The sequence below is a fragment of the Malaclemys terrapin genome, chromosome 3 (assembly GCF_027887155.1).
Source record: "Malaclemys terrapin pileata isolate rMalTer1 chromosome 3, rMalTer1.hap1, whole genome shotgun sequence".
NCBI lineage: Eukaryota > Metazoa > Chordata > Testudines > Emydidae > Malaclemys > Malaclemys terrapin.
Window position 1 is genome coordinate 154,471,803 of NC_071507.1, and position 14,832 is coordinate 154,486,634.

Genomic DNA, 14,832 nt, shown 5'->3' on the forward strand with positions numbered 1-14,832 from the left:
AAAGAACAGGAATACTTTACTGTAAATCCACAAATTATGAAAGGGGGACTCATGGGTAGGTGTAGTATCAGAAACAATGTTTAGGGTGAGGTAGTGAGGTTCTGTGGATAGGGTACTAGATTAGGAGACAAATGGCCTTGTTTGTATTCCCAATTTGGGCACTAACATCACCTCCCACAAGTACATAGAATAATTATACATATTGTCCTTTCTAAAACACTCAGATTTGCAGATGATGAATGATATAATAAAAAACTAAACTTCAAATTGACAGAGTCCCTTCAAAAAAAGATGAAGTTTCTCACAAAGAATGTTACATAAAGAGATCTTAGTGAAATGTCTACACTGGTTAAGTGCTTTGAAGGTCAAGCAAAAAAAATAAATAAATCTCAGATTGTTATACATGGACACTAGTATATTTATTGCTATACAACCGTCAACAAATACCACAAAGAGGAAGATACAGAGCTGCTTGAAAAAAAATCTAAATGGGCTAAAAAAATGTTGCCATAGATACAGACTTGCACACCATGAAAACAGCTTCACTTATTGTTGATAATGCTATTTTGTTTTCTAGCATTCTAGGTGACTGCAGCAGACAGCCTCAGCAGGAGCTTTAAAATTATCAAGAGGACAGAAGCAAATCCATGCAGGATATCAGAGATTGCTTTAAAATAACGGCTAACTGCAAATTTGTCTTAAAATTGTGATACATTCAAAATCCAATAATGCAACTACTGGAAGCCGGGCCTGGATGCTTTGACTCTCTCAAGTTGTTTCAATATATACCAGCATCATGGGAGTAGTATGGATTCCTACATTTAAACCCAAGATAAAAACAGAAAGAAGAACAGTTGTTCTGTTCCTGCACTTTGACCTCCAGTCTGTTAAGGGGCAAAGCTGCTGTTAGTTCTTTTAGGGAGAAGGGGTTGTGATTTGAAAATAAAACTCTATTCATGGATTTTCTGGGCAGATATATATTGTTAATTGTATAGTTCTGGTTATACTTATGTACTCAATGTGAGCTTTTTGGATGAACATTTTTGTTTCTGAGTTTAATAAACTGATAAACATGAAATAAATTATAGTTAAATGAATATTTTCAGAATTACTGAGTTATCTACTCACATTTGATAGGCTCATATGAAACACAGGAATCAAGTCACAGCCCCCTTTTGGTATATACTGAACACAGTTGTTAGGAACCAGTTAAAAACATATGTGCTGCAAAATATTTCACATGAGAAATCAAGCCATGTTAGAAAAAGAATGGTTTAGCCATATGAATGGATGGATTCTAGAAAAGCAGCTGTATATGTAAAAAAGTAAGGCATATAAATGCTCAAAACATAGCATGCATGATTAAGGCTAATGCTATCCTGCTTACTGCTTTTATCTGTGGTTTAATTCCAGAAGGAGAGGCAGTGTAAGCCTTAATTATGCTTTGTTTAACTTGGCCATTTAAATGGCTATACTTTTCCAAGGGAGGCTGCTCTGCTAGGCACTGGTCTGAATTCTGCTCTCCCTGCTGTTAATAATAATTCTTATATGACATATCAAGGTTGAACAGTCCTTTCCCTAACATTGCTTATCGTACAGGTGAAGGGTGTTAGATATTTGTATTTTATTGCTTTAGAAAAGTAGTAAGAGTTAACTGACTTATAACTGCTGAAAAAATCACGGTAAATTTTAATAAAATAACCCCCCTAGCACAGTCTGAACTCAGTGGGCCCACAGCGGCACCCTCAGTGTATATTCTTCGCACTGGTGGAGGAGCCCTTCAGCACAGGAAAATCCTTGGATGATATAGGGCTGACAGAGCACCTCCTCTTCCTCCCATAGTGCTGAGGTGTGGCTGGGAATGGAGTGCTGCTGGAGTGCCCTTGCCCTCCTGGGAACTTCGGCTACTGGAATGAGCCTTTGAGCCCATTGCAGTTAGGTACAAGTTAGAATCCCCAGTTGGTACTAGGATGGATGTGGGAGCCATCACAATTGTATTCATCAGGGCTCAGCCAGCATGGGGTTTTAGCCAGTATCTTGATGATAGGTAAGGGTCTTTGATTAATATTCCTGGCAATGTGCAGGTGTTATTTTGGCCAACAGAAGAGAAATAGAAACATGATAATAAAACAGGAGAGAAAGATAGTCCAGAGGTTAGGGTGCTAACCTAGGAGCTGGGAGACCTGAGCTCTATTGCCTGGATTGCCATTGACTTCTGTGTGGTCTTGGGCAAGTTCCTTAGGAACTGGTTTATAAAGGTGTTTAGGTGCCTAAAGATGCAGTCAGTGAGATTTTCAAAAACATGTGGGCACCTCACTCCCACTAAAATCATCTGCATTTTTAAGGCCCCTAAATAGCTTTACAAATCTGGTCCAGAGTCAAACTGTACCTCCGTTTCTCCATCTGCAAAAAACAGGGATAATAGCACATCCCTATCTCACAGGGATGTTGTGAGGATAAATAAATTAGAGACTGTGAGATGAACAGATACTATGTAATGAGGGGCGTGAATGCCTTATATAGATATTATGGTTCAGAAGGATTGTTTTAAAACAAATGCTTGGGATACAATAATCAAACTGAATGCAGCTCCTAATTCACACCAATAAACACCTGTAATTCCTGCAAATAAACTGTAAAAAAATAATGTTCCTGTGTTTTGTATCTGTATGCTTTAATACATAGGTGACTTATTAAAAGACCCCAAATTACCCATCAGGTTCAAACTGCACAAACATTAATGCTCTTGCTCTAATTTGGATTCTCATAATCAATATGACTCTCAGCTAAAAATACTAAAGTGTTCATTGTTCATAGTATCTATCATGCTTAAAGTAACTCTGGGGTACATTAGCAGTTAGTGCGCTAATTTGCTATTGTCTTGCTCTTTGTTCAGTTATTTACATCTGTGCAAACTGTAAATGTAACATTCAAGTGCTAACATTCCAGGTTGGTGCCATAAGTCAAATGCCAATATTCCAGATTGGTAGCTTTTGTATAGGTGTAAATGACGGCACAAATGGAGTAGAGAATCAAGCCTTTTATTTCATCATTCTGGGATGTATTAGCAAAAGTGTTGTAAGCAAGGCATGAGCAATAATTCTTTCACTCTACTCCGCGCTGATAACACCTCAGCTGGAGTATTGTGTCCAGATCTGGGTGCCACATTTTAGGAAAGATACGGACAAATTGGAGAAAGTCCAGAGGACAGCAACAAAAATGATTAAAGGTCTAGAAAACATGACCTATGAGAAAAGACTGAAAAATGGATTTGTTTAGTCTGAAGTAGAGAAGACTGAACGGGACATGATAATGGTTTTCAAATACATATCAAGCAATACCTATGGGTGTACAAGAGTCGCACTTTTAAAGCCTCTTAAATTCTGAAATATTCTATCAGTATGACAGTGATTCCTCGTAAATGAAATAGGAAATCCTGTTGAAATTAGTAATAACTCTCTTCCATTTTTGAGATAGAATTGCCACTAATATACTGATATATAATGTTAAGAATTGGGAGTGGGTGAGTGGTATCATTTAGTAAAATTTCTATTCTAAAAATTCTATTACTTTATTAAGGACCCTAGAAATTATTTATTACAAAAAGTAAGAATCATAAGTCCTCAGCCTGGCCATTGCTGATTTTTTTTATCTCTTCTGCTATGCTTTTATTCTCCTACTATGTGCATTCTGCACGGGTCAATCTCTTTTTAATACACTGTGAGGAGCACAGGAGATTTCAGTTATAAGCAAAAAAGAGGCAGATTGGTGGATCACTCCTCTAGTAATCCACCAGCAATGAGCCTCAAAAGATACTTAGGCACCTAACGTCCACTGAAATCACTTTTGAATTACCTTTGAGGATCTGGGCCCAGTGAGGATCTAGGTCCTTTTCAAAAGTGACTTAGGGTGGGATTTTTGAGGGGAGAGATAGCTCAGTGGTTTGAGCATTAGCCTGCTAAACCCAGCGTTGTGAGCTCAATCCTTGAGAGGGCCATTTAGAGATTTGGGGCAAAAATCTGTCTGGGGAATGGTCCTGCTCTGAGCAGGTAGTTGGACTAGATGAGCTTCTGAGGTCCCTTCCAACCCTGATATTCTATGATTTTCAAAAGCACGTAAGCTAACTCCCATTGATTTTAATGGGACTTAGAGGCCTAGACGGCTTAGGCATTTTTGAAATTCCCACTATTAGGAGCTTAAATGTAATTGAAAACCAATAGGACTTAAGTTCCTAAGGGCCTGATTTTAAAGGTATTAAGGCACCTAAAGATGCAGACAAATGTCTAGTAGTATTTTCAAAAGCATCTAAGCATGTTTGGTATCTAACTCCTGTCTGGATCTTTAGATGCCTAAATATCTTCGAAAATCAGGCCTTAAGTCACTTTTGAAAAAAAAAGAGATTTAGGCTCTAATATTTAGGTGATTTTATACAGTGATGAACAGTAATTGTTTCAAACTATTCCATTGTACATGAGCAATGAGCAGCATCATTTTATGTTTTCCACAGGCAGCTGTGTTGCTTGAACTCAGATGCTGGTTTAGTAACTTCACTCTTCAAAATACATTTTATAGTGATACATTTTTATAACGAAATAACTTTTCATGCAGAGTAACTGAAAATATATCTCATTTTTTAAAAACAAAGAGTATATCTTACAAATCTCTAAAAACCACACTGATAAAAGTCACTTGGTTATTATTATTGGTCATTTTATGTAGTTATTGTTCCACTGCTGGTTCTGCTGGCACCATTTCTATTTCCTCTCTCCAGAATTTTACATTCTCTCTTCCCCACTCTGTCTACTTCAGAAGATACATAGCATACATAATCTCTTTCAGTACAATGAAAAGTAATATCTGACTTTGGGTATTTTTATACCTATATGGCTTTTGGTGTTTAATAATGCTTAAGTATACCTAGCTAACTCTATTTGCCTTTTACATCAGCGTTATCATTTTAATTGGATTTTATGCTTTTGTCTGATCTTTTTTCTTAATTAAATTTGCTTTAATTTCCTAGTTTTTATTTAACTTTTATCATTTTTCTTCCTTTTTTCCTAGTTACAGCTACAAATTGTTCTGAATAGATTCTCCTTTGTTATTACCTCTTCCCTGCCCCTTTCCCCGTCATCCTTTTAGGTTCACAAGCCCCAAGCATCTTCATCTGTTACCCAAAAAACAACCTTGAGCATGTGCCAAAGAACTCTCACTCCCCTAATGCAGTGACTGAGAAATCAAAGGGAGGGTACTTACACATTCATCCACTGTATCTTTCTGGGCAGTCATATTTCCAGCCTATGCATTACTCTCAGTCCCCATCATGTTGCATGTGGTAGCTGTGATCATAAGCAAGGGTGGCTCTATGTAGTTTGCCACCCCAAGCACGGCAGTCAGGCAGCCTTCGGTGGCACGCCTGCGGGCGGTCCGCTGGTAACATGGATTCGGCGGAATGCCTGCAGGAGATCTGCCGGTCCCGTGCCTTCGGCGTACCCACCGCCGAATTGCTGCCGAAACTGCAGGACCGGCAGACCTCCTGCAGACATGCTGCCGAAAGCCGCCTGCCTGCCGCTCTCATGGTGACTGGCACGTCGCCCCCAGCGGCTTGCCGCCCCAGGCACGTGCTTGGTGCGCTGGTGCCTGGAGCTGCCCCAATCATAAGCAACACAATCATGTAATTGATAAAGGAAATTAATTGCATAGTTACCTATTCTCAGTCCAGGGAGCCTAACACCTGCATCTGCCTGACATTGCTAGCTGCCCACACTATTAGCCCCAATATGTAAGTGTATTGAGGTTGCTCTTGAATTCAGGCATCATGAGTGATACAAGCCAAGCGGTTGGTGTGTTGTGCCTTGTTTTGTTTTACTGACCCTCCATTTTTCTTTAGTTCCACTTTATCCTCCATCATTTGAAATGATGTGTTCCCTATATCCCTATCCTCACTGATATTGTTAGCATCATGCCACCTTATCCTTACAGTAGTTACAAAAAGTTTCTTTTTTTTTGGGTAGACTCTTTTGTTACCATTATTCATTTGGGTTTTGGTTTGCTTTTGTGTATAAATTCCTATCTGTGTGCTGTATTGACACCAGTGCAAAAGTGACCATCACCCAGCCGCACTTAAGAACATAAGAACGGCCAGACTGGGTCAGACCAAAGGTCCATCTAGCCCAGTATCTAGTCTTCTGACAGTGACCAATGACAGGTGCCCCAGCTAATAACCACTGATGGACCTATCCTCTATGAACTTATCTAGTTCTTTTTTGAACCCTGTTATAGTCTTGGCCTTCACAATATCCTCTGGCAAATAGCTCCACAGGTTGACTGTGCATTATGTGAAGAAATACTTCCTTTTGTTTGTTTTAAACCCACTGCCTATTTGTGTTGTTGGTGGAAAACTGCACCTCCACATTAAAGATTGCTTAGTACTTTTCAGATTTCTGTGAGTCAAACCTCATTGCTTTCATTCAGACAATAAAAATAATTGAAAAGGAAAACCTCTGAGGGTCTGAACCCTAGACATAATACTGAACATTTTCCTGAAGATTATTGTTGAAGGATATCATTACATTTCTAATTATTATACATTTATATAGCAAAAGTGAGGTAAGAATGGAAACAAGGTCTTTGCCACAAGGAATTTATTATCCAAAGCTCGGTTCCTACAAACAGATCCACATGAGCACATGGATCTATCTGTGTAGATCTGATTGCAAAATCTGAACGTAGGCCCTGATTCAGTAAGTTATTTAGGCACATACTTACTGTAGTACCATGCTAAATCAGGGCCTTACTTTAGAATCTAAGTACTTGCTCAGTTCACAACGTAGAGTTGTACTCTACTATACTGGATTCAATTCATTTTCAGCTTTGTGTATGAATTAAATCCAAATATGATGGTGGCAAACCAAACAAACATATAATACTGAGGCTTTGTAGGCTTTAGAAGCCCAGGCTGAAAAATACAATTACTAAACAACATTCCTATGGGAGCATCTGGTGTCCTGAGTCCACTATAAACCTTCAGTTACCTGGCATCTTGTGTCTCAGAGGCTTGGACCTTTCCCACCAAAACAAAAACAAAACAAAACAAAACCTCTGTGGACCTCTTTTCTCACCACATTGTTTCATACTGCTACCTACTCCTAACTGCTACCTTTCATCTATTGTTTGACTTAGCTTAGTGGTTGCCTGGTAGGTAGTTGACTACAGTTCACATAAGATAATAGGGCATACTTCAGCAGTATTCAGTTATTTAATCAGTGGTTTGAAATGTCAGGGAACTCCAGGAATTTATGGGTAATCTCTGGATGTCAGATAAACAGCAGGGATAGCACAAAGCTTAATTTCCTAGCTCAGGAACAGTTCTCCTCTACTGTTTTCAAGTGATAGCTACTAGTATTCATATTATTCATATTTGGATTCACAAATGGTCTTAAATATGCAAATATTTGAATTTAAGGACTTACTCTTGATATAGCTCTATGTTACTGGCCTAATTCTTTACACAGTCAATCTGCATTTTTCTTATTTTGGGACCAGTGCCCATGTGTGACTACCATATAACTAAATATCCAGTTCCAGAAGACACTGTCTATATGGTCTCCAAAAATCACATTGACACTTAAAGAGTTATTTCTTGGTCTACCCATTTAATTAAACTGCTGCGAGGCTGACTGAGTCGCTCTGTTCTCAAGATGACATTTTCCTTTTGACTAAGCTTTCATGCTAATTAATTGGCAAGCTGATATATATTCAGGAAAGAAATCTTTGAAAGATCTATTAGTTAAACCTTTTATTTATGTAAAACTGGGGTCCCAACGAGTATTTTGGTCTTACAAATGCAGTAGTACTTTAAAAAAAATATTTTCCTTCTATGTTAACTTTCTTCACTCATTGATATGAGTTTTCTTTAAACAACAAAGATGGAACATGTTTGGTATTCTGCTGCTCAAGACCTGATGGGGTTAAGAAGAGTAATGAATAAAAATCAATTGCCATTTTCTTTTCAGTGGGTTACTCTTTGTATTAGTATGCCATTATTTAGGCAGGGCTATACTTTTAAAGCCACCATTACCCGAGCCAAAGATTCAATACACAAATCTACTAAGGTCTTTTAAGCGAAGTAAGATATGCTTGCAGGGCCTGACTGAAATACTTGATGGTTGTGGGAAGTACTCAGCTCCTTTTAAAGACAGCTACCTTATGTGATATGAATGAATTCAAAATCGCCTGTGAGTATCTTACCATTATTTATTTATTGGATTTAGTAGGGATTCTTCCAAAGACTGTTTCTGAAAGGTACTCAAGTGGGCAAGATCATTTTGGGAACAGCAGGGGATCAGTGTAGAGAATGTGGCATGCACAGCATTACATTGTCAAGTGTAGACCAAAAGGAAGAAAATTGAAAGTTTGAATCTTGAAATGAAAAAGCTGGGTCAAGATCAGGACAGGAGAATGTCATAGGTAGAGATATGCCGGTACAGAAGCACCCTTCTTGTGAGAAGCTAACTCAATACCACCAATTTGGCATGAGCTTCTCTCTGAGTGGCTATGATTAGTGGGTAAGGATGTAGGCTGGGGCTGCAGAAACCAAAGGCCATCCTCCATTTTGAAGGTGAGGCTCTGGACTTCAGGGGGCAGAACAGACAGTACTGGCTAAAGCTTACAGCAGGCTCAATTACTGTGTTATAAAATATAGAAATACAAGTAATTTAGTTGTTAAATACAGGCAGTTTGTGCTTTAATAAGTGCCCATTACCTAAATATTACAGTGTTTCCCACTGTATTTACTTTTGAATGTGAAGTTCTTGATAAGAGAGGCTGTGAGTTTAAAATTTTGTAAACATGGCAGCCCCCTCAAGCTTTTAGCATGATCAAGTGTCCATATTCAGGAGCTTTTAAGTCCTAGCATCACCATTCACAGATTTAGTTCTGCAGGAGTTAACAACACAAATGAAGAAATACACAAGAAATTAAGAGATTCCAACTCTCTTCTTTTACAGAAGTCCTATGAGGATTGCACTAAAGGGCCAGAACAGTATTGTGTTTGGATGTAAACAAATACTTTTGTTGCAAGAACTGATTCGGTTAAATTATAACATCAGACTCAGACATGAAGGCTCAAGAATCAAGTCCTGTTCCCTACTTTTTGCTGTATTTTTACTCAGGTCACAGAGCACAATTTTCTGTTCATTGTTGCATTATCATTTATTTCTTACTTTAATAATGCCATGAAAAGGATGACTCTGTGTGCGCATATATATGAGATCTCACTTCATCACTGGAGACTCATCAAAGCCTTGCAACTATGGAGAGGAATTCTAAAGACGGTCCTAAAAAGAAATATGATGCCATAGGCATGCTTGAGCCATGAAATGATGAAAAAATGTTGTTATACAGCAGCATCCTCTCCATAATTTCAGTGGTTTATCCCAACACTTACCTTGTGAATAACTTGGAATACACTTGACATTTATGGAAAATATTCAGGCAGTGTTGGTTTTGTGTAAGTGACCCTCTAAGTATATTTTCTCTTTACACGTCAGAATGTTTTAATCTTCGTTATTATTACACCAGAAGGAGATATTGCAAACCTGAGAGAACATCAGGATTGATATTTTGACTGATTAACTTTGAGTGAAGGGAAACCTGAAATGACCTAGGAATATAAAACATGGGATGCTATACTGAGTCTTTTAAAAATTGTGCTTTTAGCTTCTCGACCTCACCAAGTCTTGCAGACCCTTTAAATAATTCTTCTTAACCAGAATTTTAATGCACCTTTGATGTTAAGCATGCTTGTAACAGGGTGGCTGGGTTATTCTGCTGACCAACCCTGTTAGCAAGGGTTGGGACCCCTGCCAAGAGATGCTATTGAGCCATACTGCTCACCTTGGCACTTTCCGATTGTTAATCCAAGAGAGGTAGGAATATCCTCTCTTGTCAGAGAAATCTGGGGCTTGGGGCCAGATCCCTAGGAACAGCCAAGACAAGGGAGAAGGCTTGAACTAGAGTTTGTTGTTTATTTTAATGTTTAACTTGTTAATAAAGGCAAACTCTAGGGAAGGGATAAGTTTTGACCCAGAGAATCATATGCTGACAGTACTGAAGTAGGGTGGGAAGACAGTCTGCACAGAATCCTAAATTAGAACTCACTGTTTCTATTCCCATTTAAAAGGACGATTTTTTAAAAAAGTAATAAAATAAAGTGACACTTTAAACTGAAATATACAGGGTGTTGATTTTCATTGTGCAGGCTAGGGATTTAACCCTTCAATTTCCATTAGCATTAAGTGGTATCACAAAACTATGTACCATAGTTGCACAAACCACAAACAGCTCTTTTTACTGTTAAAAATGTCAGAGCTCTGACATACTGGTAAAGTGCATTTCGAGAGTCTTGTTGCACCCTGTAGGCTCTACCTGCACATTTTCATTTTAATGCTGATGGCTTTTTGACATTTGAGTGAATGTTATTACTGATGAAGTTTATAAGTCGTGGAAAATGCTGGAGGGAGGCATAAGCTGCGTGGGCCCTGTGCAAACTTCCTTATACACAGTTCTGCCAATGCATATCCATACTGAATAGTCTAGGTGAGCTGAGAATACCAATCATCTGATACGGGTGGTAGTTTTCTTGACGTGGCCAGAGTCTAAACTTATGACCTAATCTATTTTCTGGAGATTAAAGACTTATGTATATGAGTTTCTCCCCAAATGTTTCCCAGTACTTCCTGTACTTGATGGAAATCTGGTGTGTAGCTTCTCTCTCTCTCATTCTCTTGCCTTCCTTTTTAAAAAGATTTTTGGGCCAGATTCTCAACTGGAATAAATCAGCATAACTGCACTGAATTTAGTGGAGTGTCTCCAATTTACACTAGCGGACAATCTACCACTCAGGGATCTTCCTGTTCATTGGACACATGTGAATGTCTGGTAGCCAGAACCTTGTTCTAGTTTCATTTCCGTGCTCTGTGCCCAGATTCTGTCTAACTTCTCTGTACATAGTTGTGAATAGTATTCCTCCTTTTAATATAGTGTACCATCTAAATGATTTCTTTCTTGGGGTCAAGGATATATAGTTATAACAATACGTTGTGTATTACAACAATGAAGATGCTGTTAGGCTTCCATAATTTATGAAGCCATAGAGCCATGTCCTCCAGGATGGTGTGGCCATGTAGCACCACTCTGCAGGATTAGTCTGTCCATAAAGCTATTTTAAGCAACCCAGGCACGAACAACCCCAGTATGATCCTTTTAGCCCAGAGCAGCACAGTCATTGTAAGAGCTCTTATGATACACACCTTATCTACTGCTGGCATAGCAGGAGAAAAAGGGTGTGGCTGTAGAAAAGGAGGAATAGTCTGCATACCCCTACACTATGTGGATCAAGGGCTCCAGTTTTGTCCTGTTGCTGCCTGATGTAAAATAGAGCAAACCTCAGGCCATTCTAACAGCATGAGGGAACAGCCATGCACAGACCAGCACCAAAATTAGAAGAATGAAAAGGAAACTTTTAAGCCATCTTTGCACAAACTTTGCACATCTCTGACTTGTCTTCTGTGCACTTTGGCCGTACCTGCAGATCTGGCCGAGAATAAATGAGAATTATTAAATTAGATCTATCCTTGAGCCCTGTGTTAAATTTAAAAACTGTGGGCTGCCACTAACACCAAGTAATCCAAAATTATTTGGGTGGTGAAAAGAGTGTGCAGACCTGCGGGATGCTCTTTGTCAAACTAAATGAGACAAACCAAATTCACCACTGTTATAAACTGGCCCAGTGCTGCTGGAGTCAATGGAAGTGTGCTTGCTTACACCAGTAATATAACTGGCTCAATGCCGTCTGGCACTACCTTCTGGGGCAATATAATGCTACAGATTGCATTACATTTTAAATAACAGAAGTTCATTATTCAAAAGGAGAAAATATGTACTGCTGAAAACATGTTGTCACTGAGTGGTACAGAAAAAAGAATAGAATAGAGAAAAATATTTACATTGGTAACAATTGGTAAAATCAAACAGACATTAACATTCAAGACAATTAAAAAGTAATTTCAGTGGATTATAATGTTATCACAGGATAAGAGTCTCCCAATACTAGATAAATCCCGAGGATATTTATGTTCAAAGCAGGAGCTATTTAACCCGTAACAAAATACTTAATCCATCAATTAGTTTCTTATATACCAAGTAACTAATCAACAATTAAAACAGACTGATGGATGCTGGTGCTGGAATGACATTTGTTGAAACAAACATCAGGATCTTTTACTAAAAAGCCTCATTTTGTTTGGCTTGGAGTTCAAACCTTCCTCCATTGAAGTTGATGGCAATCTTTCCCTTGATTTGAAATCAAACAGGACCAGGCCATTATACAGTGTTTAAACAGCTCAGAAAATAGCTTAGTCCTAGAAATACAAAACTGTTGAAGATGAAATTCAGTAAAGACAAGTGCAAAGTACTTCACTTAGGATGGAAAAATCAAATGCCCAACTACAAATTAGAGAATAACTGTCTAGTTGGTAGTACTGCTGGAAAGGACCCAGGAAGTCTAGTGGATCACAAATTGAATATGGGTCAATGTGTGATGCAACTGCAAAAAAAAAGCTAGTATCATTGTTAGATGTATTAACTGAAGTGTCATAGGTGAGCCCTGGTCTACACTATGAGTTTAAGTTGAACTTAGCAGCATTAGATCGATTTAACCCTGCACCCATCCACACGACGAAGCCATTTTTGTTGACTTAAAGGGCTCTTAAAAATCGATTTCTTTACTCCTCCCCGACGAGGGGATTAGCGCTGAAATCGACCCTGCTGGGTCGAATTTGGGGTAGTGTGGACACAATTCAACGGTATTGGCCTCCGGGAGCTATTCCAGAGTGCTCCATTGTGACTGCTCTGGACAGCACTCTCAACTCAGATGCACTGGCCAGGTAGACAGGAAAAGTCCCGTGAACTTTTGAATTTCATTTCCTGTTTGGCCATCGTGGCAAGCTGATAGCACAGGTGACCATGCAGAGCTTATCAGCACAGGTGACCATGGAGTTCCAGAATTGCAAAAGAGCTCCAGCATGGACCGAATGGGAGGTACTGGGTCTGATCGCTGTATGGGGAAATGAATCCGTGCTATCAGAACGTGTTCTAGAAGACTAAATGATTAAGTGCAGCCAGACACCAGGGCAGTTAGAAATGAGCAGCAGGGCGTGCTACACATCGGAGAAGCTTTGAAAACCAGTTTCATGACTGGCCAGGATATGGTGTGAAAGTTCTGTTTGTTTCTCCTTGATGAAAACCCGCCCCCTTGGTTCACTCTACTTCCCTGTAAGCCAACTGCCCTCCCCTTCCCCCCTTTGATCTCTGTTTGCAGAGGCAATAAAGTCATTGTTTCAAATTCATGCATTCTTTATTAATTTATCACATAAATGGGGGGATAATTGCCAAGGTAGCCCGGGAGGGGTGGGAGAGGAGGGAAGCACAGGGGTGGGGTAGTTGTAGGGGGCACCCCCTAGAATGGCATGCAGCTCATCACAGAAGCAGGATGTCTGGGGCTCTGACCCGGAGCAGCCGTTTGCCTCTCTGGTTCTTTGGTAGGCTTGCCTGATATTCCAGGCAGGACTGAATCTCCATTGGACGAAACTTAAAGAAGGGAATGACCTGGAGTCGCTCCCATTTATGTCCAGGCGCCCCCGACCGACTTCATCGAGGCCGGCCAGGAGCACCCATGTCTGCCCAGGAGCCCCCAACCAACCTCACCGAGGCCTGCCAGGAGGAACCAGGCGACAGCAGCAGACGGTACAATACGGCTGCTAACCATCTTTGCTAACTTGCAAAGGCAAGGAGCTGCTGCTGTGTAGCACTGCAGTACCACATCTGCCAGCAGCACCCAGGAGACAGTGAGCGGAGTGGGTTTCATGCCTGCCTGTAGGGAGACAGGGTGGCTGCCCTCCGAACCTGAGGGTAAAGGGCCTTTCCCTCAGCCTGAGTTGGCGGGGCCAGCCCAAGCTTGCTCCACCCCCCGGAAGGGGAGGGGTGGAACAGGAAGTATAAAGGGTGGGGCCCTTAGCTCAGTTAGGGCAGCACCAGGGAGGGAGGCAGACGCAGACCGCGGGCTGCTCCCTTCAGACCCTGCTGCCACGCCAGGGGAGGCCCTGGACCAGTGGAGACCTCACCTGGAGGATGGACTGGGGCTGCCAGGACTGCCCACGGCCGAGTACCCAGAGGAACTGGAGGAGCCGGAGGGGGAGCTGGAGCTGGAGCTGCCAGCCGCCGAGTACCCAGAGGAGCTGGAGGAGCCTGAGCTTGAGGGGGAGCTGGAGCTGCCAGCAGCGGACGACCCCGACACACCGGCGGGACAAGAGGGATTCGGACGAGCAATCGGGTAGGAAGTAGCCCAGGGACAGAGCTGCACAGTGGTGAGTCTATATTGCGGAGAGACCCCGCTGATCCAGTGGCAGGACCCTTGTCCTGCCACTGTCAGGGCACTGGGCTGGAATGCAGTGGTGTAGGGTGGGCCTGCGTTCCCCTACCCGGCCGGGCCATGTCAGGACCTTTGCCGGCGCTCCCCTGCCTGAAGGGCGTGCTACTGATTTGCCGGCGCTCCCCTGCCTGAGGGGCGCGCTACTGACTTTGCCGGCGCTCCCCTGCCTGAGGGGCGCGCCACTGACTTTGCCGGCGCTCCCCTGCCTGAGGGGCGCGCTACTGACTTTGCCGGCGCTCCCCTGCCTGAGGGGCGCGCTATTGACCTTTGCCGGCGCTCCCCTGCCTGAGGGGCGCCCTACAGACTCTGGCTGGCGGCTGCCCTGCCGCTAATTCCCCGCTGAC

The 14,832-nt window shown here is 41.4% G+C and overlaps 1 protein-coding gene and 1 long non-coding RNA gene across 8 annotated transcripts in view; one reads left to right on the top strand and one right to left on the bottom strand.

Moving 5' to 3' along the window:
- Positions 1-645, top strand: part of LOC128834849 (uncharacterized) — a 28,091-nt gene extending 27,446 nt beyond the window's left edge. Inside the window, exon 3 of the long non-coding RNA XR_008444497.1 lies at positions 578-645. This is a non-coding gene — a long non-coding RNA (uncharacterized LOC128834849). The remainder of the gene's footprint in view (positions 1-577) is intronic.
- Positions 1-14,832, bottom strand: part of ADGRB3 (adhesion G protein-coupled receptor B3) — a 600,799-nt gene that overhangs the window by 67,698 nt on the left and 518,269 nt on the right. The window lies entirely within an intron of this gene.